Genomic DNA, 23,604 nt, shown 5'->3' with positions numbered 1-23,604 from the left:
TCAACTGAGGAATCCAAAGTGGGAGTCGGAGATAAAGAAGTGTCAGGGCCAGCTACATAATTTGTGGGGCCCAGTGTAAAATAAAAACACAGGGCCCCTAGTTCAAAAAGCAGGAAAAAGTACCATAAAAAGCACTAAAATATAGAGCTGTTTTCTTTACTCTGTATTCCCTCTCTAAACTTACCATGGTGTTTATTTGTGATTTAGTGTTGTTCTAAGTAAAGTTAAATTTTAATTTATTAACGTGAATTTTGTCATTAATCTTTATGGAATGCAATGTAAGTTTTAAATGCAAATGTAAAAGTATTTAACTCATATGCAGAATCACCAAAATTACACAATTTGTATTTCATATCCCTGATATGTCTGTGTATTTCATTCTTACCACAACAGTGGGAGTGCCTCACAAAACTAATACGTACACCACTAACACTGGTTTTTATTTCAGTTGTTGATATACATACATTCTTACCAACACTTTCTACCTTCAGTTTACCAATGGATGAGGAAGCACTAGAAAGAAAAGAACCTATGGATTCCCTCTATCTTTCCCTTTTCTTCTAGGTCAGCATTTTTAGCATAAGCACTTGGTCAACACAGGGAGGACACACAAGTAAGAAAACACATGGAAGAGTTCTTTGGCAATTGTTTTTTTAGAGCATCCTTGCCTTCTTTTTGCATTCAAGACATGTTCTGGCTCTAAGGAAAATTATGCCCTCCTGGGGCTATTGGGTATAGACATTACATGCTTACCTTGTACTCAAGAGTCTCACTGAACTCTCATCCACTGTAAATCCACAGAAATTCCTGTTCATGGGTGGCAAGGAGCAGGGTACCTGCATATTGAGCATATCTCTCCTCTGATGTGCAATTGTCTCATAAGACTTCATTTATAAAACATAAGTTCAAAAATAAAGATGGAGACACAGAGCATTATACTGAGTGTGGACAGCTGTGCACCTGCACAGATGACGCTTGCCCAGGAAGCCAGCCCTGTGGAAAACACATTCTGCCTTCTCTTTCCTATTGCTGCCCCAGTCATACTCATTGGTGGGCACCGGCTAAGCCATCTCCACAGAATTGGCAGAAAAACCTTGCTTTGTCTTTTCTTCCCCATTCCCATGGCTCTTCCCCACTTCCATCTGGCTTTTTTTTTTTTTTTGACAGGGTTTCACTTTGTCTCCCAGGCTAGAGTGCAGTGGCACAATCATAGCTCACTGCAACCTCGAACTCTTGGAGCTCATGAGTTCAAGCCATTCTCTTGCCTCAGATTCCTGAGTAACTGAGACTACTGGCACATACCACCACGCCTGGCTAATATTTTTATGTTTTGTAGAGACAGTGTCTTGCTATGTTGCCCACGCTGCTCTCAAATTCCTGGCCACAAGCAGTCTTCTCATCTCAGCCTGAGTAGTTCTTCCCACTTTTCAATATTTTTTTTTCTCTTCACCCCAGAATCAGACTCTTCCTGTACTGTTTGGAAATATTCAGCTTCATCTGTACCTGCAAAAATGACTTGTGGTGGTTCAAGGAAAAGACCCCCATGCTAACGTGTCTTCTTCGGGAGGTATCTGGGAAATAGCAACTCTCATATGTTGAAGATAAATAGTATTTTGTCATGTTTTTGAACTGTGTGTTGTGTTTGGAATCACTCCTATCAATATAGGTAATGAGGAGCTGCAAAAAAATTAAAATGGGAAAGGAAATCAAAAAGTCAGGAAATATTTCATTTTGGCAAAGACCTTCAGGCATATACCATGAATTTAAGTTAGAGGAATTTATAATAATAAATTAAAGAGGGTAGCTAGAGGGAAGCCATTGCTACAGCCCATTGTAAAATGATAGGGTGCCCCAAGACTCTGGTACTAAATAACACTGTGATTCCCTTATTTCACTTACGTAGTAGGTATAGCACAGTCAACACTTATTTGGTTGATAGCTTCAGGACTAGGGAAAATATCTCCCAAATAGAAGCAGCTGATGGCAGAAAGGAGAGAGAAGCCAGGAATCTCTTTTAGGAACTTGAGAGAGGCGGGTGCCTGAGCCAGTAGGCCTGGTCTTCACAAAATCACCTGGCAGCTGTGACCCTCATGAGGTGAAACAAGTTTGGGGGTGGTACTGGAGCTTGTCGTATTGAGAAACACAGAGAATCTTTTGGGGTATAAGTTTTTCAAGCCTAGCCCATCTCTTCCTCACTTCTAGATTGAGCTTATCATCTGCAGTGCTTTCCCACACCTGGAAAAGTGACTCAATCTGAAGATGGGAGAAAGTTGGCAGAGAAAGCCATGACTGTTCCCTACAAAATCTACACATCCTCATCAGTTTTGGAGAGCTTGCTTTCCTGCTCAGGTGACTGAATTAATTGAATTCTTAATTCCATCCTATTTAGATCAGGGAGGAATCCTATTAGCAGAAGCTTTTCCATGTAAATTCTGATGTAATGACCCAGGTTTTCTGTTTTTGTTATTGGTTTGTTTGGGGAATTTTGTTTTGGTTTTGTTTTTGGTTTGCTTGGCAGAGTCTCACTCTGTCACTTAGGCTGGAGTGCAGAGGTGCGATCGTGACTCACTGCAGCCTTGGTCTCCCAGGTCCAATTAAGTCTCCAGCCTCACCTCCTCAGTAGCTATGACCACAGGTGTGCATCACCATGCCTGGCTAATTTTTAAAATTATTTTCTGTAGAGACAGGGTCCCACTATGTTGCCCAGGCTTGTCCCGAACTCTTGCACTAAAGCAATACTTCCGTCTTGGCCTCCCAAAGTGCTGGGATTACAGGTGAGAGCCACCATGCTGAGCCTGTTTGGGGGTTTTTGGTTTTTGGATTCTTTTGTTTTGTTTAGTTTGATTTGGGGTGTGTGTGTGTGTGTGTGTGTGTGTGTGTGCGTGTGTGTGTGTGTGTGTGTGTGTGTTTGTGAGAATTATCTTCATACAGTGAATCAAGGAATTCAGAAAAATTTGGGGGATAGTTGCCTGTATTGGCTTGTGAAATTTCTTATTTGAGTTAAAGCCATATGTGGAAGTCTGAAGGTTCTTTTGGGCCCTTGTACCATATGTTTGGATTTTAAGAAAGTTTAGCTAATTTTTCTTAAATAAAAATATCAGGATAAATGAAAACAAAACTGTGAATTCTTAATGTTTTCTTTTATGTCAATCTTTCTTATTGTTAGCATAATGTAAAAAGTGCTAGAGGAATATCATATGCCTGCTACCTCATTTGGAAATTCTCATGTGTAAATTCCAAGTTAATATTTTTAAAATAAATAAATACAAATAAATTAAACTCTGAAAGGTAATTTATTTTATTAATTCTACTTTTAAATGTGTAAAGGTGTCCAAGTCACTGTTCATAATTGAATGGCCTAAAACACATTTAAAATTTACATTAAAGAGTTAATGTATTTAGAAAGACACAGAGTTTCTCATCCTCTAGAAGCTGATATTCTCAAATATAGAAGTAAAATTAAAATTTCAGCAGGATGAAAATGTATTCTGTTCCGTGGAATTATTGAAATATATTTTATTCCATGGAATAAAATACATTTGATGGAATGTTGATGGAATTATTCTATCAATTCCATGGAATAAAAAATGAAAGACATTTACTTTTATGAAGGTTTTCTCGAACCACACCCCCAAGATACTCTAATTCTAGATTGCTATTAGTGATTAGGTTGCAATTATTCCATAGTCAATTCTATTCAAATATTTCAAAATATTTTCAAAATTGTTTAATTTAAATACATTCTTTTGACTATACCATTTAAAAATCAATACTGATTAAAAGCCCTATGTATAGTTATTTGACAAGCAACACAACATCCAAATAACTGTAGTAGCTCTCACTTTGACTACCTAGGCATCAATCACTCAGGACACCAGACTTTATTTTTTTAATTAGTTTGCCATAGATGTCTGAAAATGTCTTCTTATTTTACATGGTCTGCACAGCCCCTAGCAAAGTTCCTTAGAAATTTTTAAAGATTAATAAGTGAATAGATTTTTACTCTTCCCATCTTTGGAAGAATCACAGGATCTGCTAGACAGGAATGACGACCTTTCTCTCTGTCTCTGTCTCTGTCTCCTCTGTCTCTCTCTCTCTCTCTTTAATGAAGCAGCTGCCCACTAAATTTGATCCCATATGGTCCTGTTTGAGAAAAGAAGGGGAAAATATTAAAATCAGTTCTTACTTATGAGAGGAAAATTATATGTAAACAATTGAAAGGTATTTTCCTACTTATGGCTGGCATCTCTACCAAGGCCTTACTTGCCTGCTGGGCCTAAAGGGTTATGTGCTTTTTTTAAGCTACATGTACTCCTGGCCAAGGACTCTCTGGGACACGCTGTGAGTAGTTTCAGATCACCAGTAGCTCTTGCTATTTTAGTCTGTGTCAATACTTGAAGTTGTAATTAATTTGGATGATCCTAAAAATCATAATTATGACAGTTCTATTACTTGATAAGAATAACTTACCTTCAGTTTTGCCAAGAAAGTCATGGAGCATTTAGCAGAAGGGCAAAAAAGTCTATGTAGTGACAATGACTATCTCACATAGAAGCAGACTGCAGAAGCCTTGATAGGGCTTAAATTGTCCTTGTAAGTAATTTGTGGACTACTATGTGCTTACTAGATTAACTGTGTTCTGCACTTTAACTGTATTTTCTATCAGTAATAATGTATGCCACATTTATTTTTTCTTCTTAACTAAGAGTTCATTCATGGACGATATTTGTAGACAAAGCCATTTTTTGCTCTTGCTTATATGTACAAATGATATGTGCAGCCACAAAATACAGTATTTCACTTTTGTTCTTGACTAAGCCACAGTAGAATCTAAGCCAAACTAGAATCATGTTAGATTTCTCTCTCTCTTGCTCCTGATTTTTTTCCTCTTTCAATTGTTTTATTTGTAATGATTACATTTCCTAAAGGATTTTCTGATACTTTAAATTATAAAAAGAAAAATAATGTATATGCAAAATGGGAGAGGTTTGAGGAAATAATAGTAAACATCTAAGATGTTGAAGTTGGGCTTCTTTTTTGTATTTACTGGATGAAATTATGAACATTGAAAAGGAAAAAAGGTATTTTGCACGTGTAAACAATGATCTCTGAAACATTGATAAATTTTTATAAGATCTTTATAAAAATTAATCAAGAATTATACATTTGGTATGTGTCCCTATTAAGATGGTGGCAGCTTTTGTAATAAATTGGTAGAAAAATGTTTATTTAGATTCATTTGAGTTATAAGTGCATAGTGAAAGGAAAGGAAATGTAATTTAGAGCCAGAAGTTCTAGATTTAAACATTAAGTGTAGTCTGTATCAGCAGTTTGACTCTTGATAAATTGCTTTCTTTGAGCTTCAGGTTCTTAATCTATTAAATGCAGGTAAGAATAATAACAATAATTGACTCTAGAGTTGTAATGGGACCAAGTAAACACAGGAATATTAACGTGTATGTTTACATTTGTAAAAATACTTAATAGATGATTAGTATTCTGCACTATAAAAATGGCTTCTTAATGGAGTTAAAGGAAAAATAAATGATCACATAAGTACAGAGGGAAAATATAATTTGTTTTTGCTTCTTTTCTGGTTTTTCATTATTAAATTTCTTCATACTTAGTTTTAAAGTGTTGATAAGCAGGAATGCTACTTTATTGTGCCTTTAATAAGTAGGTAGTGGTTGTGAAGAGATAATGATGGTAGGATTGAAAGGACTGTGTTCTGTTTTCACCTATGGCTAACTCAGTGTGGCCAGATTGAAGCCCCTTTACTGCTCCAGAATTCTGATTGTTTCAACTATGAAATAGGAGCAGTCAGCTTAGAAAAGCTGATCACCCACATACAGGGCCCCTGACTCTCCTGAACCACAGAGAGGCAAGCTCTCCTCTGCCTAGGACCTGCCAGACTCTTGGAGGTCAGGCTTTCAATTGTTGGACACCAGAGCTGATCCTGGGTGTCCAGTGGCCCTGAATCACTTCCTCAGGGCTGTGGGACTTGGGAGAAAAGGAAAGTTACTTGCTGGCAGCATTCTGGCATGAAATATTTGCTCTACTACAGATGTTTCAGGCCCCGTGGATGACAGTACCCATTCTTCATATTTCACAGGATGCCTTTTGTTACTCCTTGTATATCCCCTTGATAAAACCTTTTAAATTAAAATTTGGCATGTTTTGGTGGTAACAATGCTATTCTAAAATGTACTTTTGAATTAGTTTCTCCAGAATACTTTTCCAGAGTACTCTCCAGACTCTAAGTAGCCCTAGGTACAGGGGGCAGGTAGGGGAAGTGACAAAAATTTAAAAAAATGTTCTGGATTTAAGTTTTTAATTGGCATTTTGGTTCTTACTTTCTAATACCTGTTATTTTTTAACAAATACTTAATTTAGATTTGTAAAGTGAGTAGAGTATGGTTTGCACCTAATGATATTAGTTATGATCTATTTTGGTTTTGTGATATGTCCCATAAATGAGTGTCTTGAATATTCTTAAGAGAAAATTTAAAAAGGCATCCCATCATTAAAAATGTATCACTGAATTTTTTTCAACAATTTCCTTTTTTAAAGAGTACAGTTCATACTGCTCAGTTCGATTTTACTTTCTCTAAATGTTCCATTTTTCTTTCCTTCCAATCCTATTGCTTTGTGTGTTTTCTTTCAAGCGTACCTACAATAAAGCCATCTGTTGTCCAAGGGGTCATTTCTACATGAATCATGCTCTGTCAAAATCTTGAGGTTATAAACGTTCAGCTAATTGAGCAGTCTGACTAGCTGAATACTTGTAAGTGCTTTATAATATCTTTCAACACTTCAAAACCCTGACCCACTTAAACTCCAGAGTCCCACAGCAAATGGGACAAGTTATTCACATGAATTCTCACTGTGATAAAACTAAAAAAATTTCATGAAATTTTCTCAGAATTTGAAATAAAGTGAATGTAATTCTACTTGTAAATATTTATTTTTGAGCTGTGTCTATATTATGCCAAAGCAAGTGGTTGAGAAGTAAAAAAAACTTGGCCAGCCTGCCAATTGTTTTGACTACCCTGCATTAAAGAGCTAAATTAACTTTTTTTCTCCCTTGCCAACTTGATTGGGTGTTTTGGCATCATGGATACTTCTAGTTTCTAAGAAAGAAGTCTCTCTTTCTTTCTCTCTCTCTTTCCCCTTCCAATTACTTTCCTTTTCTTAAGAGTCTTCATAGAGATGAGACACTGGAAATGAATGCACAAATACATAAACACTTATACAACTTACATGAAAGCTCAAGCCACCCATCCCATGCCATTCTTAAGATTTCTGTGCATTCCTGGGGGACTTATATTCCTGTGGTCTCTTCTGGCTTCAAGTTTCGGATTTCACAGGATTCCAAGTCTCATTCCTGTATCAGATTCATTCTCTCTGCCCTGCATGAAATCAAGCATAGAACTCAGCCCTTTTCCTTCATTCCCTTAAAAAAGCAACTCTGCTCACAAAAAGAATTTTTCTTATAGCGACTTTACTGAAAGTTTGGTGAAACTAAAAGCAGTTTACAGAACAATAACACAATTTTCAATATTGGAGATTTCTGGACTTAAAGGTATGTTGGTGCCCACCTCACATGGACTAGACTCCCTCTTATCCTTTACAAGAGAATCTCACTTTCTCTAATGGAATCCAAACTCAGCTCTGAGTTGCCAAGGCACGTGTAAAAACTCACTAAGTGCATTTCTAAATATCTACTTCAGGACTTTCCCATTATCTGTCCTTTGCCAATCTCTTCAAGGGGTATAAGAAAATGTTACTACACTCTTGAGAAATATTTGTGCCCCAAAACACACACACACACACCACTGTCTCCATACTCACACCCCATAGAAAGCAGAAGTATGTATAGTCAATTTGGGTTTTAAGCAAAAATGTCCCTTGAAATACACTTATATTAAATATTTAAAAGCTTATAGTTATTTAGTGGACACTTTTGATTTATCATCTAAGCTGGCCCTGGCGTATACTTCTGACTTCATCCCATCTCATTCCACACTAGCCTTTCTGTTCCTCATTCCCACCGTGTAAACGCTGAACCTTCCTGTCTCTGTGTCTTGGCATGACCGATGGATTCTCAGAATGTGTTTCTTAGCCTGAATTTCTCCTTGTTAGAGGTGACTGTCCTATCTATAGCAACATCTTCTCATCCCTCAGCTACTTCACCCAATATTACGTATAAGAGTCAGTTTTATTTTTTTAAGGGAATGATCACACTCTGAGATTATCTTTAATTTGTATTGAAATCTTCCCAATTCTCTGTTCCTGAGGACAGAGAATCCTTTTCTACATACTTCTGAATATCTCTAGAATCCAGAAATGTGGATGATACTCTCTAAGCTATTATAAATTTTAAAATAAAAAAGTTTCTATTGTTAAGAAACAAAAGAGCAAAAATTTGTTTGATAATTTTAAACCAAAACACATTAAATCTGATATATTTTAAAGTACATGTCATATTATCTGTCCCATAATTGTTAATATTGATTGAATAATTATTATTATAACCAGGATTTCCTGATGTTAACTTGATGGCAAAGACCACCGTTTACTATGTTCATATTTAGAATGTAAATGTTCAGAATAAATAATATTAGCCCAGGAATTAAAACAGCCTAGCTAGAGGTTAGCATCATGGAATCCTAACCCAATCTTCTAATTCAAAGTTTGTGGCAACTGTGACACAGAAAAACAAACTTGTACAATATTAATGGCAAATTCAAGTCTAGAGTCAGGTTTCTTAAATCTCAAATGACTAAATTCCGACCTAAATTATGTCTTTAGTCCAAATTAAGAGTCATCAGTTACTTCATCTTTTCATTTATAGAATAAGCAGGTGAAATTGTGTGATATCACATCACTTGCAGTTCAATCATGCTATTTCTCCCTTCTTTGTTCATCAGTTATTCCACAACTTTACTGGAAGTAATTTCCTTAAAGAAATTCTCATTCGTATTGTCAAGCTCCTACTCGATGATACCTGGAGTTTTCAATGACTTTTAATGTTTGTTATTCTGGGGGCACTGGTGGCGTCTGACTGGTAGCTAATGATACGTAGCACAACAGAACTCATAACTACTCAGTCCTTAGCAGATAAAGAGGGATGGTTGATCATTGGCATGTACCTCTTTGGAGTACTTCCTGGGTATTGTGGAATAAGTCATATCCAATCAAACATAATGTAATAAGATCAATTATAATCAAACCAAAGTTAAAGTTATATTTAGTATAGAATAAAGTTAAAATCAAAGCACTGTAGGATGACATTATAAGGACTTTTTGGCAATCAATGTATTTGATTTAGAATCAAATTGCCTTGTTCATCATGGGGAAAAATTTTCTCCCATGTGTTTCCCCTGTTCTTAATTCGATTTGCATTTTGCCTTCAAACGGAGCTGATTATCTATAAACAGGTATAAGAATATCACAGACGAGAAAGACATTATATTCACTGGTTGAAAAGCCCTTGAATGAATCAGATTTAGTCTGATAGTGTAGAATCTCACAAAAAGTTACAAAAGTAGTTCAGTTTTCTATAGAATGGGGAAAACATTTTTTTGAGAAAGAAATTGCATTTAAGTAAATCTTTTAAACTACTATGTTAATTCAGAAAGTTTAACTTTTCTAGGGTTTAGAATTTCTAAATACACTAAGGAATTTTTAAAAATTACATGCGCAATGTTCATGCCTAAAGAGGACTTTTTCCTAACACTTGTTATACCAGTGTGAGGAAATAAAGGTAATAACTTATCCTATACACAGAGATAATTCCCTAACTTGTGATTAGAATGGCTTTTTGCAGATCTTCGAACATTTGACTAAAATCAGCCTTGGCCTGACTGTTGGAAAGCCATAAAGGGTATAGACAAGAATAAATAGAATGGGATGAAATAATGGGACAAAAAATATGAAGTGTGTTTCAGAGGAAAATAGAACAATTGAAATTTACTGTGTTTATATTATGCAGTAATCAGTATTATCAAGGATCTATGGGCTCTCTGGAAATATTCATGGGGATCCATGAACTCTCAGAATTTCAATGTAAAATTTTAGTTGTATTTTTGGGGAGTCAAGAGATAGTCTATAGTTTTCATCGTATTTGTGATGTGATCCAAAAAAGGCTAAGGACACACCACTGGCTTAATAACAGAGTATTAAAGAATGCACATCATAATGATAGAAGATAGTTAATTAAATCAGAATCTCCCCTCTTCTCACCTTAAATTGTATTTGAAATTTTTCATTACTATTTTCATATCAAGCTTAGGGATATCTGAAGTATATGAGGATAATTTAATGAGTGAAGACTCAGGGAAGAGCTTTAAGTAAAAAGTGAGAAAATAAGATGTAGTAGAAAAGGTAACAAAAAAATGATTCAGCTAAATGGCAAAGTAATAATGGTTTTACACACAAAAACTGTAATATACAGATAGGAAGCAACTGTTATTTATTCCTCTTACATTTTTTTTTCATTAGTAACAACAGCTAATTTTTATTGAGAGCTTATTATCTGCTTTAGAAGTGCTCAGCACATTTCTTTTACAATTGAGTCTTTACAACAAACCAATGGGAAAAAAGAATTTTTATCTCCATTTTTCAGAAAAAGAAGCTATTAAATTATCTTGTTAGATCAGGAAGGATATTCAAGAAGAGATGGCACTTACTTGAATTATCAAAGATCAGTGTGTACATTTGGGGAATTATATGGAATTCAGGATGGAAAGAAAGAGGAACTGACAGAAAAGCAGGATAAGAAGCATAACAGCAAAGTGAGAATTAAGGCAGATATAAAGAAACTTCCCGAGAGAGTGTTAACCATAAGAAGAGATTGATGAGAAAGGCTTTGAAGTGTTGTCTTCTTGAAGTTTGCACTAGAAGAGAGTTATGTTGACCCTACATGATGGTTGAAGAATAAACTTTTTTTTCCCAAGCCTCTTCCAACTTTGACATTCCAAAAGGTAACTCTTAAGTAACCCTGAGCAAAATAAATATTCATAATTTATGAATAGGTCAATGGTAGACTTTCTTAAGAAGTCTCTTGTCTGTTGTTTTATAAGAAGCCCTATCAATTTGAGGGCAAGGAGACACAGAGAGAAAATGTTTTGACTGGGAACACTCTAAGGGAAAGATATGGTGACATTGCTGTCCCTCAAAACGGCAATAACCACTTTGAAAATATGAAATGAGCCTATGGGTAGACTCAAAAATATATTAAAAATATAAAGCAGGGACTCAAACAAATACACCTATGTTCCTAGTAACATCACAATAGCCAAAGGTGGAAGCAGCTCCCCTGTCCATTGATGCCTGAATGGATAAACAAAATGCGGTGTATATAGACAATAGAATACAGCCCAGCCTCGAAAAGGAAGGAAATTCTGTCACATGCTACAATGTGGCTGAATCTTGAAGACATTACACTAAGTATAAGAAGCCTGTCCAAAAGGACAAATTCTGTATGATTCTACTCCTACGAGGTACATAGAGTGGTCGAATTCATAGATACAGAAGGTAAAGTGGTGGTTGCTAGGGATTGGGGGGAGTGAATAATGGGGAGTTATTAATTGGTACAGAGTTTCAGTCTGGGCTGACAAAGTCCCTGAGATGGATGGTAAAGATGGTTGCAGAACCATGCGAATATAGTTAATGCCACTAAACTGTACACTTAACTGATTAAAAGGATAAATTTTATATTATGTATATTTTTATCACTATATATGGTGATAAAAGTATACATTTATAAATATAATAAATATAATATATGTATTATAAATATAAAAATATATTTGTATATTATACATATGAATATATTTCTAGCTAAATATATACATATATACAATAATTATATATTTTATATAGATAATAAATATCAGATTAATATCACTAAAATATGTTTATTACATATACAAAATATATAACATATGTGGTAAAAAGAATAGAACTTAAGTAAATTTGTTTGATATTTTTACTCTTCAGCTAGGGTAGATTTCTGGTCCTAGGCTTTAAATACAGATATGCAACTGAATTTCAGCCTGAAGAAGACTGGGTTAAAAATTATACATTTATAAAACATAGTAATTAATAAATTTACCTATGTTGGATCAATATAAAAGTTTTGCCTTAAATTCCTATGTGTTATATAGCTTCATTTAAATATACTTAAAATATTATATGATTAATATCATATATCTCTTGATTATTTATTGAGTATAGTCAACTTAGAATTTTATTATCCAGATTGAAAATGTTGTTTGACATGGTTGATGACTAGTGGCTTATGTGGTAGGAAAATATTTTACCAGGAACTCTTGACTAGTGGGCAGGCCAATAAGATGCATTATCAACACTTTAAAATGGTGGTATATTCACAGAGTGCACAGTCTAATAGATGGCTAACAATTTGACAAATATCATTTTTTAAAAATTAAATGCACTGGAATGTCTCTATAATGTTTTCCAGAAATCTAGGATTTTTTTTTTCAGTGATATATGATCCTCTTTGGGCCCTTAGCCAGACCTTTAAAAAATGAACATTAGCTGCAGGAAAATGTTAAATGAAGGCATATTGTGATGAATTTCACTGTCTAGTATTTATTTTAAAGGGTTTAACCTAATATACAATACAGTAAAACTTTGCTTTCTCATACATTATGTATTAAAAAATTTAGTCCCTTAGAAAACATTACCAGTGAGTTACAGGGAATAACAAATTCATATATACTTAGAGCTAGGATTTTTTTCAGTATAGTTTATTTTTTCATAGCTGTTCTGAATGGATATTTTAAACTTAAATGAGTTTCATTTCTCCAAAAATAAAGCATCTTTAGCGAAGAAGTTTTTAAGGAACAGACGAAATTTCATTACCATGTATGTGGTTACACCTTGTCAGAATTTAGGCCCTAAATTTCACTGTGATATTGATATTTGCACACATTTAAAGTGACATTATTTGGCAAAAGAACAAGTACCTAGTTTGAGTTAGTGGTGCACATGGTGGTGACTAACCACGTACTACAAGGTTAAAACAATTTTTAAAATCACTTGTTAATGTGATAAGACCAGGCTCAGGTTTTCCCTAACCTCATTTTCAATTGGCCTTTTTGTTCAGCCAATAGGTGAAAAAAAGTTTGCAATTGGCAGATAAATTCTTTACTCAAAGGGAAAGGACACAAGGGTAAAGTATTAATGGGAACAGTTGACTGATACCTTTGTGGACATTAATCCCTGCTTTTAAAATTGAGTTGTGCTTCTACTATAACTGTAAGTAGTTTGACTCCAAATCAAGGATTCCATTTACATGAATAAACTAACTGGATTGATCTTGTATAACTCTATTTCTGGAAGAATTCTGTTCTATAGAGTAATTTATTGAGTAGAAAGTGATCTTGGAATTTCTCTCCATTTTGTCTATTACTCCTCCTCTTTCAGCCTATCACTTCACATAAATGGAACATGCCAAGCTAAACTAATTCTACCAAATGCTTAGACTTACCCCTCCTAATTCCAAACCGTTTTCAGCATTCATAAAACAAACCCCAAACGCATTAGCAGTCACTCCCCATCACTTGTCTCCTCAGCCACTGGAAACCACTAATATACTTCCTGTCTCTATAGATTTGCCTGTTCCAGAAATTTCTTATACATTGAACCATACAGTATGTGGTCCTTTGTGACTGGATCCTTTCATTTAGCATAATGTTTTCAAGGTTTAGCCATGTCATAGCATGTATTAATTAGTACTTCATTACTTTTTATTGCTAAATAATATTCCATTGTATGGATGTATCATATTATTTATCTAGTAATGAGTTGATGGGCATTTAGGCTGTTTCCATTTTGCAACTCTTATGACTGTTCTTGCTATCAACATTCATGTACTAGTTTTGTGTGGACATATATTTTTGTTTCTCTTTGATATATACCTAGATGTGGCACTGCTGGGTCATATGGTAATGCTACGCTTATCGTTGAAGGACTACCAGACTGTTTTTGAAAGAAGTGACACCATTTTACATTTGCACTATAGTATTGAGGGTCACAGTTTTTATATATTCTCACAAGCACTTTTGATGATAGACATTCTCATGGTTGTGTAGTAGTATTTCACTGAGGTTTTGATTTGCATTTTTCTGATAGCAAATAATGGTAGCATCTTTTCATGTGCTTTTATCCTCTTTAGAGAACTATCTATTCAGATACTTTGCACATTTCCAATTGTTTTTTTTTCTTACTGAGTTGTAATCATTATTTATATATTCTAGATATAAGGTACATATCAGACATATGATTTGCAAAAAGTTTTCTCCCACTTTTGTAGTTTGTTCACTTTTTCGATTGTGTTTTTTTGAAGCCCTTGTTTTTAATTTTGATGATATCCAGTTTATCTTTGGTTATTCTTGCTATTACTCATTCATTTGGTATCATATATAAGAAATAATTGAAAAATCAGTTGTCATCAAGATTTATAGTTTTTTCCTATGTGTTTTATAGTTTTAGCTTACAGTTTGATCTTTCATCCATTGTGGGGTCATTTTTGTACATGGTGTGAGTTAGGGGTACAACTTTTTTTGCATTGAATTTCGAGTTATCTCAGTAACATTTGTCGAACAGACTATTCTCCCCCTCATTGAAGTGTTTCAGCATCTTTTTTGACCTTAATGTAAGGGTTTGCTTCCAAACTCTCAGTTCTATTCCATTGATCTTTATGTCTAACCTTGTACCAGTACTGTACTATCTTAATTACTATAGCTTCATAGTAAGTTTTCAAATAAAGAAGTGCGAGTTTGCCAACTTCTTTTTTTATTGTTTTGGCTATCTGGATCAATTGAACTTCCATAGGAATTTTAACATCAGTATATCAATTTATGCAAACAAAAGCTACAATTTTCACAGGGATTATGCTGAATGTATAATATCAAATTGGAGGGTATTGCTATCTTTAGAATATTAAGTCTCTCCATTCATGGATGTCTTTTCATTTATGTAAGTCTTTAATTTTTTTCAATAATGTTTCATGGCTTTCAGATAATTTTGGGGATTTTTGTTGAATTTGTTCCTAAATATTTTTTGAATGTTATTGTAAGTGAAATCATTTTCTTGATTTCATTTTCAATTTGCTTATTGCCACTACGTAGAAATATAATTGGTTTTTGTATATTGATCTTGTATACAGCTTTGCCAGTGCAGGCTTGCCGAAGTTATTAATTCTCATAGTTTTTAGTAGATTTCCTAGGATTCTCTATATGCAAAGTCATGCTATTTTCAAGTAGAAATAGATATACTATGCCTTATTATTATTATCAGCAAAAAGGACTAACTTCCTAACAATGTGCACAGGTCTACCTTTCCTGGCATAAGTGTCAATCTCTAGTTCTTTTCCTGCTGCTTTTCTCCTGATCTCTATTATCTGGGCAGACTGAATTTATTCGAGTTTTTTGAAAGTGCAATACAATTAATCCCCATTATTGACAGATTCTGTGTTTGTAAATTTGCTTAATGGCTGACATTTATTTGTAATTCAGGAGTCACTTCTCCTGGTGCTTTTAGAGTCATTCACCAACATGCTCAGAGCAGTGAAAAATATGAGTCACCTGAAGTACATGTTCCCAGCTGTGGATGAAAGAGACAATGTTCTGCCTTCTTGTTTCAGCTCTCCTACTGTGAACAAGTGTCCTTTGTGTGGTCTATTTGGCATGACTTTTTTGCAAGTTTGTGGTTTTTGTTAGTGATTTTGCTATTTAAAATGATTCCCAAGCATAGTGCTGAAATGTTGCGTATCATTCCTGATAATGGTTTGGCTGTTTCCCCACCCAAATCTCACCTTGAAATGTAGTTCCCATAATCCCCACATATCACGGGTGGGGACCCAGTAGGAAGTAATTGAATCATGGGAGCGGTTACCCTTATGCTGCTGTTCCCCTTACGCTGCTGTTCTTATGAAAGTGAGTTCTCACCATATCTGATGGTTTTATAAGGGACTTTCCCCATTTGCTTGGCACTTCTCTACCTGCCACCATGTAATGGAGGATGTGTTTGCTTCCCCTTCCATCATGATTGTAAGTTTCCTGAGGCCTCCCCAGCCCTGAAGAACTGTGAGTCAATTAAAACTCTTTCTTTTGTAAATTACACTGTCTATTGTATATCTTTATTAGTAGCCTGAAAACAGACTAATACAATTCCTAAGAGCTAGAACACTGTGATGCACCTTATGTAGGAAATACTTGTGTTAGCTTTATTTAGACATGAGTTATAGTGCTGTTGTCTGAGTTCAATGTTAATGAATCAACTGTATAGTAAAGTGTCTTTAAACAGGAACATGTATCAACTAAAGTTATGTATTGTTTGGCTAATGAAATATTGTGACCAGAGACTTGTAGGAGCCTACTCCTATGTTTTCCTTAGGGGCAATGATTCAGTATTTGCTAATACAGTGCTCAAGGGGACTTTTTAGAACATAACTACAGTACTACAAAAACAAGAATCTTCTATAAACAAAATGATAATAATGACAATAGAAAGATAGCAAAAATTTACTGAGTGTCCACCATGGACCAGGAATTATGTAAACAATTTATAGGCACTATGTTGTTTAATTCCCATTATTTTATTTAACTCACGAGGCCGATATTATTATTAACCCGATCTCTTAGATAACGTTAATGTTAACACATAACACAAAAATGTCATTAGAGAGAATTACAGTATCTGACCGACACTGTAATTATTCATTATCTATAAGCCTTCTGTGATTTGTGATGGGGAAGATGAGGGTTACATAGGGAGGAGGATTATGACTATCCTCAAAAGGAAAATGCCCTGATGGCCAATTTAAAAAAGCCAGAACAAATAAATACATAATTTTCAAAGCATAATTTTATATTTCACTTAAAACTCTATCTCAGAACTCTGTTAACTGCAATTGCAGATACCTACATAAAGCTTCCTATTGAGTTGGGGAAGGGAGAGGTGGGAGCCAGGTTAACCCAGAAAAAATAGGCCAGCCCTTTCCTAAGAGATATGAAGCCCTCAAACAAACATCAATTGATGGGACTTCACTTCTTAAATTCAGAACAGCCTGTTGATTTAAAGATATATGTTTCAATTTCAAATTATAAGGAGGTATGTATCTTCTTTAAATATTGAGGGAAATTGGCTACAGGAAGGAGCAAAAAAGGAATCACAGTATTAAATCTCCATTACGAGATTAAGCAACATTTTTGCTGAAAGACAAAAGAAAAGAAGTGGTGCCAAGAGGAACCAGTCACTCAGAAAGAAAAGAAGTTGAATAGCTCTAGTTAACTTGACTTTGCAGATGTTGGTTTGAGGCCATCTCTGCTAGTCTTGACTCAAAGAAAGAAAGGAATCCACTGAGATTAAAAACTACGGTGGAAACTGCGGTCTTTGTTGGTAACAGGTCTCCCAAAAAGAGATGAAAACAAAAAGAGATGAAAACAAATGACTTCTCTATTGCATATTCTTTCTGTAGAAATAGACAAAAATAAACAATATAAGAGTTTCCTTATAAGACCTCAATACTCAGATCTAATACTGTTGAATGTACAGAAAGAAGCAAACATTTTAAACTGATACTACAAACATATTCAACAGAATTTAAAGTCCTGGATATTTTATATTACTATAATTTATTTCTCAATTCTCTGCCATATTTTTTAACTCATCAGAAGGATTTCTAAAAAACACATTCTAGTTTAGGTGCCTGCCATTTCTTTTATTTAAAATTTTATAATTTATATTTTAATTTCAAATGTTTTGAGGCATTCATGGCTGGGACTGTTTCTACAGTTCATACTGCCATAGGTTTGAAGAGAAGTACCTAATAGTGATATATGACAGGGATTCATCAATTATTTATGAAACAAGTGAACAAATGAGTGAATTAATGAATGAATTAGTATAGGAAATGGTTTTCCTTAAACAAAATTAATTCTTCTCTGAATAATGTTAATTAATTAAATCTCTTGTATTTAGTATTGGAACTATGTTGAGTTGCATTGAGTTTATGTTGACTAAAATGTTATAGTCTTGTTGGTAACACTTCACTGTATAGAATCTCTATAGAATGAATGTTCTACATGAATGTATACCCACTATCTTCCCTTCTCAGCTCCTCTCCTGGTGAATTATTTTTGTTTTGTTTTATTTTTTAAGACAGGGAAGGTCTTGTTCTGTCACCCAGGGTCATACAATGACACAGTTGTAGCTCACTGAAGCCTCGATCTCCTGGCCTGAGACAATCCTCTCACTTCAGCCTCCTGAGTATCTGAGACTATAAGTGCCACTACTGTCACCAGCAAATTTATTTTTAATTTAGTTTTTGTAGAGACAGGGTCTCACTATGTTGCCCGGGCTGGTCTCAAACTCCTGGCCTCAAGTGATCCTACCACCTCAGCCTCCCAAAGTGCTGGGATTTCAGGCCTGAGTCTCCATGCCCGGCCTCCTAGTAAATTGTTAATAAAGAAGTAACAATTCTTTATGAAGACCTACACCACATAACTAGCAAGGAGAGCAAGATATCATTCTGGATTATTAGAAAGAGTTTAATTAAACTCTATGAAACTTGGAATGACATCAAATTTATTTTGAGCTAAGTTTAGCTCAAAACAAAGGGAAGTTTATTTTTAATGTTTACCCTCCGAATTTTCATTTTATATCCCAGAATCTCTTGCTTCTATTATCTGCTTGCAAAGTTGCCTTGATCCAGGCCCTTTAAAGGATCCACGATCTACCTCCTAGAGGCAACTATATCTACAATAGCTCTTCATCTGGGCCTAATGTGAGCTGCCCTGTGCTCAAAACTCTTTCAGATTCCCTAGCATCTTCCCATCTATATCAAAACATTCTTCTGAGTTTCATAGTGTCAAGACCCCACTCTCTGCTTTTCAAGGGGATTGCTAACTAGTCTGATAAACTCAGCCTCATTTATGTAATATTCAGATTAATACATTTTGAAAGAAGTCTTCCCTTACCCCACTGTAAAAATAATTTTATTGAATAATAGCATAGAGTCAGAAAAAACAAATGAGTCATAAGTATATGATTCAATGAAGGTGAACACATGCAAATAACCAGTACCCAGACTGAGGAACAGAACAAATGCCCTTTTCTAAGCACTATTGCCCCAAATGTACGTATTATTCTAACTTCCCACAGCATATTGTCCATTTTTGTACTTTACTTGAATTGAATCATATATATATATATATATATATACACACACACATATATATGTGTGTACGTGTATATATATATATATATATACACATACATATATATATGATGAGATAGATATACTCTTTTGTGCCTGCCTTCTTTTAACATTATGCTGGTGAGATTTCTTTATATTGTTTCATGTATTTGTGAGGCATTCTCATTGTAAATATAGCATTCCATTGTGTGAAGATGCCACAATTTAATTTATTCATTTTATTGTTAATTGGCATTTGTGTAGTTTTCTGTTTGAGGGTATTATAAACAGTGCCATGAATATTTTTCACATGTTTTATTTGTTTGTTTTGTGTGTGTGTTTTGGTGAACTTAACATTGTATTTCTGGTGAATATATACCTTGGAGTGGAACTGTCAGTTCATAGAGTACACATATTTTCAGCTTTTGTAAATACTTGCGAAACATTCAAAGTTTTCCAATCTGGTTAACCAATATATACTCCCTGTAGCAGAATGTTAGTGTGTCTGTTTTTCCAAATCCTCTCCAACACTTGTTATTTTTTGCCTTTTCTTTTTAGTTGTTTTTGTGTATATAATGTCTCACATAATTGTAATTTGCTAATTGTTATCACACCAACAGCAGTGAAATTGGGCATTTTTCATGTGGTTATTGGTTTTCGATGTACCTTCTTTTGTGAAGTGCCTATTGAAGACTTTTGTCTATTTTTCTATCATTGCCTTTTTCTGGCTAATTTATAGATATAATTATATTTAAGAAAGGAACTTTAGTAGTGGGAGCATGATGGTAAGCAAGGTGTATAGAGCCTGGGAAAGGAAAGATGTCTAGGCATAGTGTTGTTTCTATTTCTAGGTACTTTCCTGTGTCTCAGCCTTACTATGTACTTTCAGGTAACACAGGAGCTTAACTCCTGTCTTCAGCCACATACATCATTTGGACGAATATCCTGCCTTAGAACTGACATTTAGCATCCCTGTTGCACATTTATGTTTTTTTTTTTTTTTTTATCTTAAATTGGGCCTGAGAAAAATCTGATTTGAAGTCAAGATTCTGCTGAGTTGGCATCAAATATCAAAATCCAAGTGGAAAAAAATTGCAGAGAACTAGAACAAGTGAGGGTAGAGTGGAATAAACATCCCAGCCCTAGCTGTCATGTCTCTTGGCCACGGATACCGCTATGGTAATGTTATCCTATGTGAGTGGTCACAGTAACCAAAAGCACAGCCTCACTGAAAGACATCCAGAGGAATGAAGTCGCCCACAGCACTTGGACCAGCTGGAGAAATATTCCCAGCAGTGCTCCTCCAAAACGAAGGCAAGCAGCAATGCAGAGAATAACAATGATGCCAAACTATCAATACTGTCAGCTGTATTTTCCGTTTTTCTAAAACTTCTTAGTCATGGGCCTACTATAGCTTCCTAGGTTGGAAGCCAATTTTTAACTCAATTTGCCTAATAGTTACCCCATTATACAAATGCTTGGAAAGGTGCTGCAGGAATGCTGAATAGTGATCATCGCAGTTCATTCTGATTTAATATAACCCCAGATTCCGGGTCTTTATGCCTATGTATTTTTTACATAGTACCATCAATTTCATGGCAATGAATTCTCTTTGGTTTTGGTTTTTGTCTGTTTTTCTGTTCTCTAATAGTGTGAGCCCACCACCACCCAAGCACAGTGAGCCATCCGCAAGTTGTTTAACATTTCATCCCCAGAGTCTCACGGACCTGGATTTGAAGTTACGCTATGTTTCCTACTTAGCAAAGTGAGTTGACTGAGTAACTGAACCTACCTAACCCTTAGTTTCTTCACCTGTAAGATGGGTTAAGAATAGTATCTATCTTTTAGAGTTGTCAGGTTTAAAAGAGATTAACCATATAACACATGGAGTGAGCACAGAATAAAGTTGACTAATATTGCTGCATACTTTACTACATACAAATTACAACATACAGCTTTAACACATGGCGTTTATCTGTAGAACTTTGCTAGAATTTTGGTAATATTCTTCTACTTGTTCTTTAGCCATTGATCTTTTTAGAATCACAGTTTAGGAAAAGTAACTTTTTATCTCTACATTAGATTTAGAGAAATCAATAAGTCGACCTGTGTATCCTAATTAATAGGTGAGCAGAATTAATAAAAAAACTGCCTCACACAAATTCCCAAGTGGCGTAAATGTAAATGAAATTCTTTAAGTACTCAAAGCATCAGAGGCAACGTTTTACCAAAAATACCCAAGATGAAAACACAAGCCAGCAATGGACTCTAAACACAACAGGGTCTTGACTAAATATATGTATTTTTATCCTCATATTTCACTTTCCTTCCCTGGGGTTCTAGGTTCTCCTTCTGATTCTTCCTGGTTTACATTTATCTTCACCATAACACTTCTCCCAGCTTTATCCTTTCCAGGTCAAACACTGTATTTCCCTACTTCATGTCTTTATTGTGTGATACATTTTTAAAATGTGGCCCACTTTGCTTTCAAGTCAGAAAGAGTTAGCTTTAAAAGATAATGGAACCACCTGTCAAAAGATATGTTCACGTGAATAAGAAAATCTTGATGTGACTCAAAGAAACCAATTCTGAATGGTGAGATTTGGAGAATCCTTTACAGAACTGCAAGTGAGACCATTGGAGGAAAATGCATTTTCATAACAAATCAAATCATTCAACCTATCAACAACTATACAGCCAACGGCAATACTAGTTCTAATTAAACATATCCACTTGCACACACACACACACACACACACACACACACACACACACACTGCTATTTTGTGTGAGTTCATTGAAATGCTAATACTTTTTCACTACCTGTAATTTTGTCTGCTAACATGACTCCCATCTCACCCTCCCCCTATGTCTTGAAAGTTGTTACAGAACACCATCTGAAAGACAGCCATATTCGCACACCCATGATAAGCTGGACCTGAAAAGTAATTATCCTGGATTAGCACAGGACCTCTCTGATGCTAAATTAGCAGCCAGATCCAGGCATGCAGTTGCTTCCTGACCCTCAGTTACACTTCACAGAAAACCTGAAGAAATCTGAGTAGAGCAGTCCTTATGCTATTGGTTTAATTTACTTACCATTTATAGCCCTGGCCTCAGTTGGGAAACAGATTTATTTAGTCACTAGAAATTGATCCAACCTAGGTACATATTAGGCCACAATTAAATGCTTATTCATTGGTTGGCAAACAAGCAACTTTAAAAGGGGAGAAGGGGAAAATTAACACTGATGCTGGAGCAGGCCTTAGCGATAAGTCACTGAACTGGGTCCCCTTTCTCTGCATATCAGGAAACTGAACACACAGAGATTAAATGACAAAAAAGTGGTGACAGAAGTGAACCTTATACCCAGAATTCTAGTGTAGTGCTCCTTTTATTGTGATTTCTGGTCCGTGTGTCAAAGGGAAAATACCAGGGCAAAAGACACAGTTCAATGCTAGAGCTATGAAATGCCATCACAAATCATTAGGAAGAACTGCATAGCTCACTGATAGATACATATCTTAACATACATGCCACTTTTCTGACTCTGTGGCTGGATAATGTTTAGAATAGTCTCTACTCTTACAGAGTTTCCATTTATCTTTGTGGTTCTATTTACATCTATGTATCTCTATTTAAATAAAGAATCACAAATTTATTTGTTTCACAGGTGGCTTATGATTGGATGATGAGATAAATCTAAATATGACATAGTGGCAGATAACCATAGAACAGTCAACTGTAAAACAGTCTTCACCCCCAGAGTCACTTTGCTCTTTATGTATACCAGTAATACAACAACAACAACAACAAAATGTTTGGAACAAAAGTTTCTCCATGATCTACATGGAGAATGGAAGAAGCTGTCTAATGTCATTATAGAAAATGCTAAGAGTGAGAAAATTGAGGGAATAAAACATAAAGTGAATTATCTGGTGTTAACACAAGGTTATTTATACTAAAGTAGTAGTTAAAGAACTGGAAAGCTTGGGAACGTGGTGGAACTAACTTTGTATCAAACATTGAAGTCAACCAATTTACATATTATTTCGTCTTTCATGTTCTTTATTTTGCTTTTTTGTGAAGCAGCAATTCATTGCCTGATGCCAGCATATTGCACTTAGTTTAGCACTGTTAACTGCATTAAGCTTAGTTTAGATCTTAATTTAGCACTTAGATCTGCTCACTGATTTAGAATCCGTGGACTTTGATATTACGTTACTTTCCATTTGATTCAAAGGTGCTAAAATTCTGCTATAAATCATTAAAATTCAATTAAAAACTGAAGTATATAAGCCTACTAGTAGGAAACAAAATGGAGGTATTAAAATCACAGAGAGAAAATAGCCCAGTTTTCCTCTTGCACCCTT

At 35.0% G+C, this 23,604-nt stretch overlaps 1 long non-coding RNA gene across 1 annotated transcript; it reads left to right on the top strand.

Moving 5' to 3' along the window:
• The first annotated feature begins 4,311 nt into the window (after positions 1-4,311).
• On the top strand, positions 4,312-7,582 carry LOC116549020. The gene is made up of 2 exons (XR_004267674.1): positions 4,312-4,341; positions 7,497-7,582. It is a non-coding gene; the product is annotated as an uncharacterized LOC116549020 (long non-coding RNA).
• Positions 7,583-23,604: the final 16,022 nt, after the last annotated feature.

This window comes from Sapajus apella, unplaced genomic scaffold, assembly GCF_009761245.1.
Source record: "Sapajus apella isolate SASKATOON/1434 unplaced genomic scaffold, GSC_monkey_1.0 scaffold6, whole genome shotgun sequence".
In the NCBI taxonomy this organism is placed as follows: domain Eukaryota; kingdom Metazoa; phylum Chordata; class Mammalia; order Primates; family Cebidae; genus Sapajus; species Sapajus apella.
The sequence above is the reverse complement of the archived record's forward strand: the minus strand, read 5'-3'. Positions and strand labels throughout refer to the sequence as shown.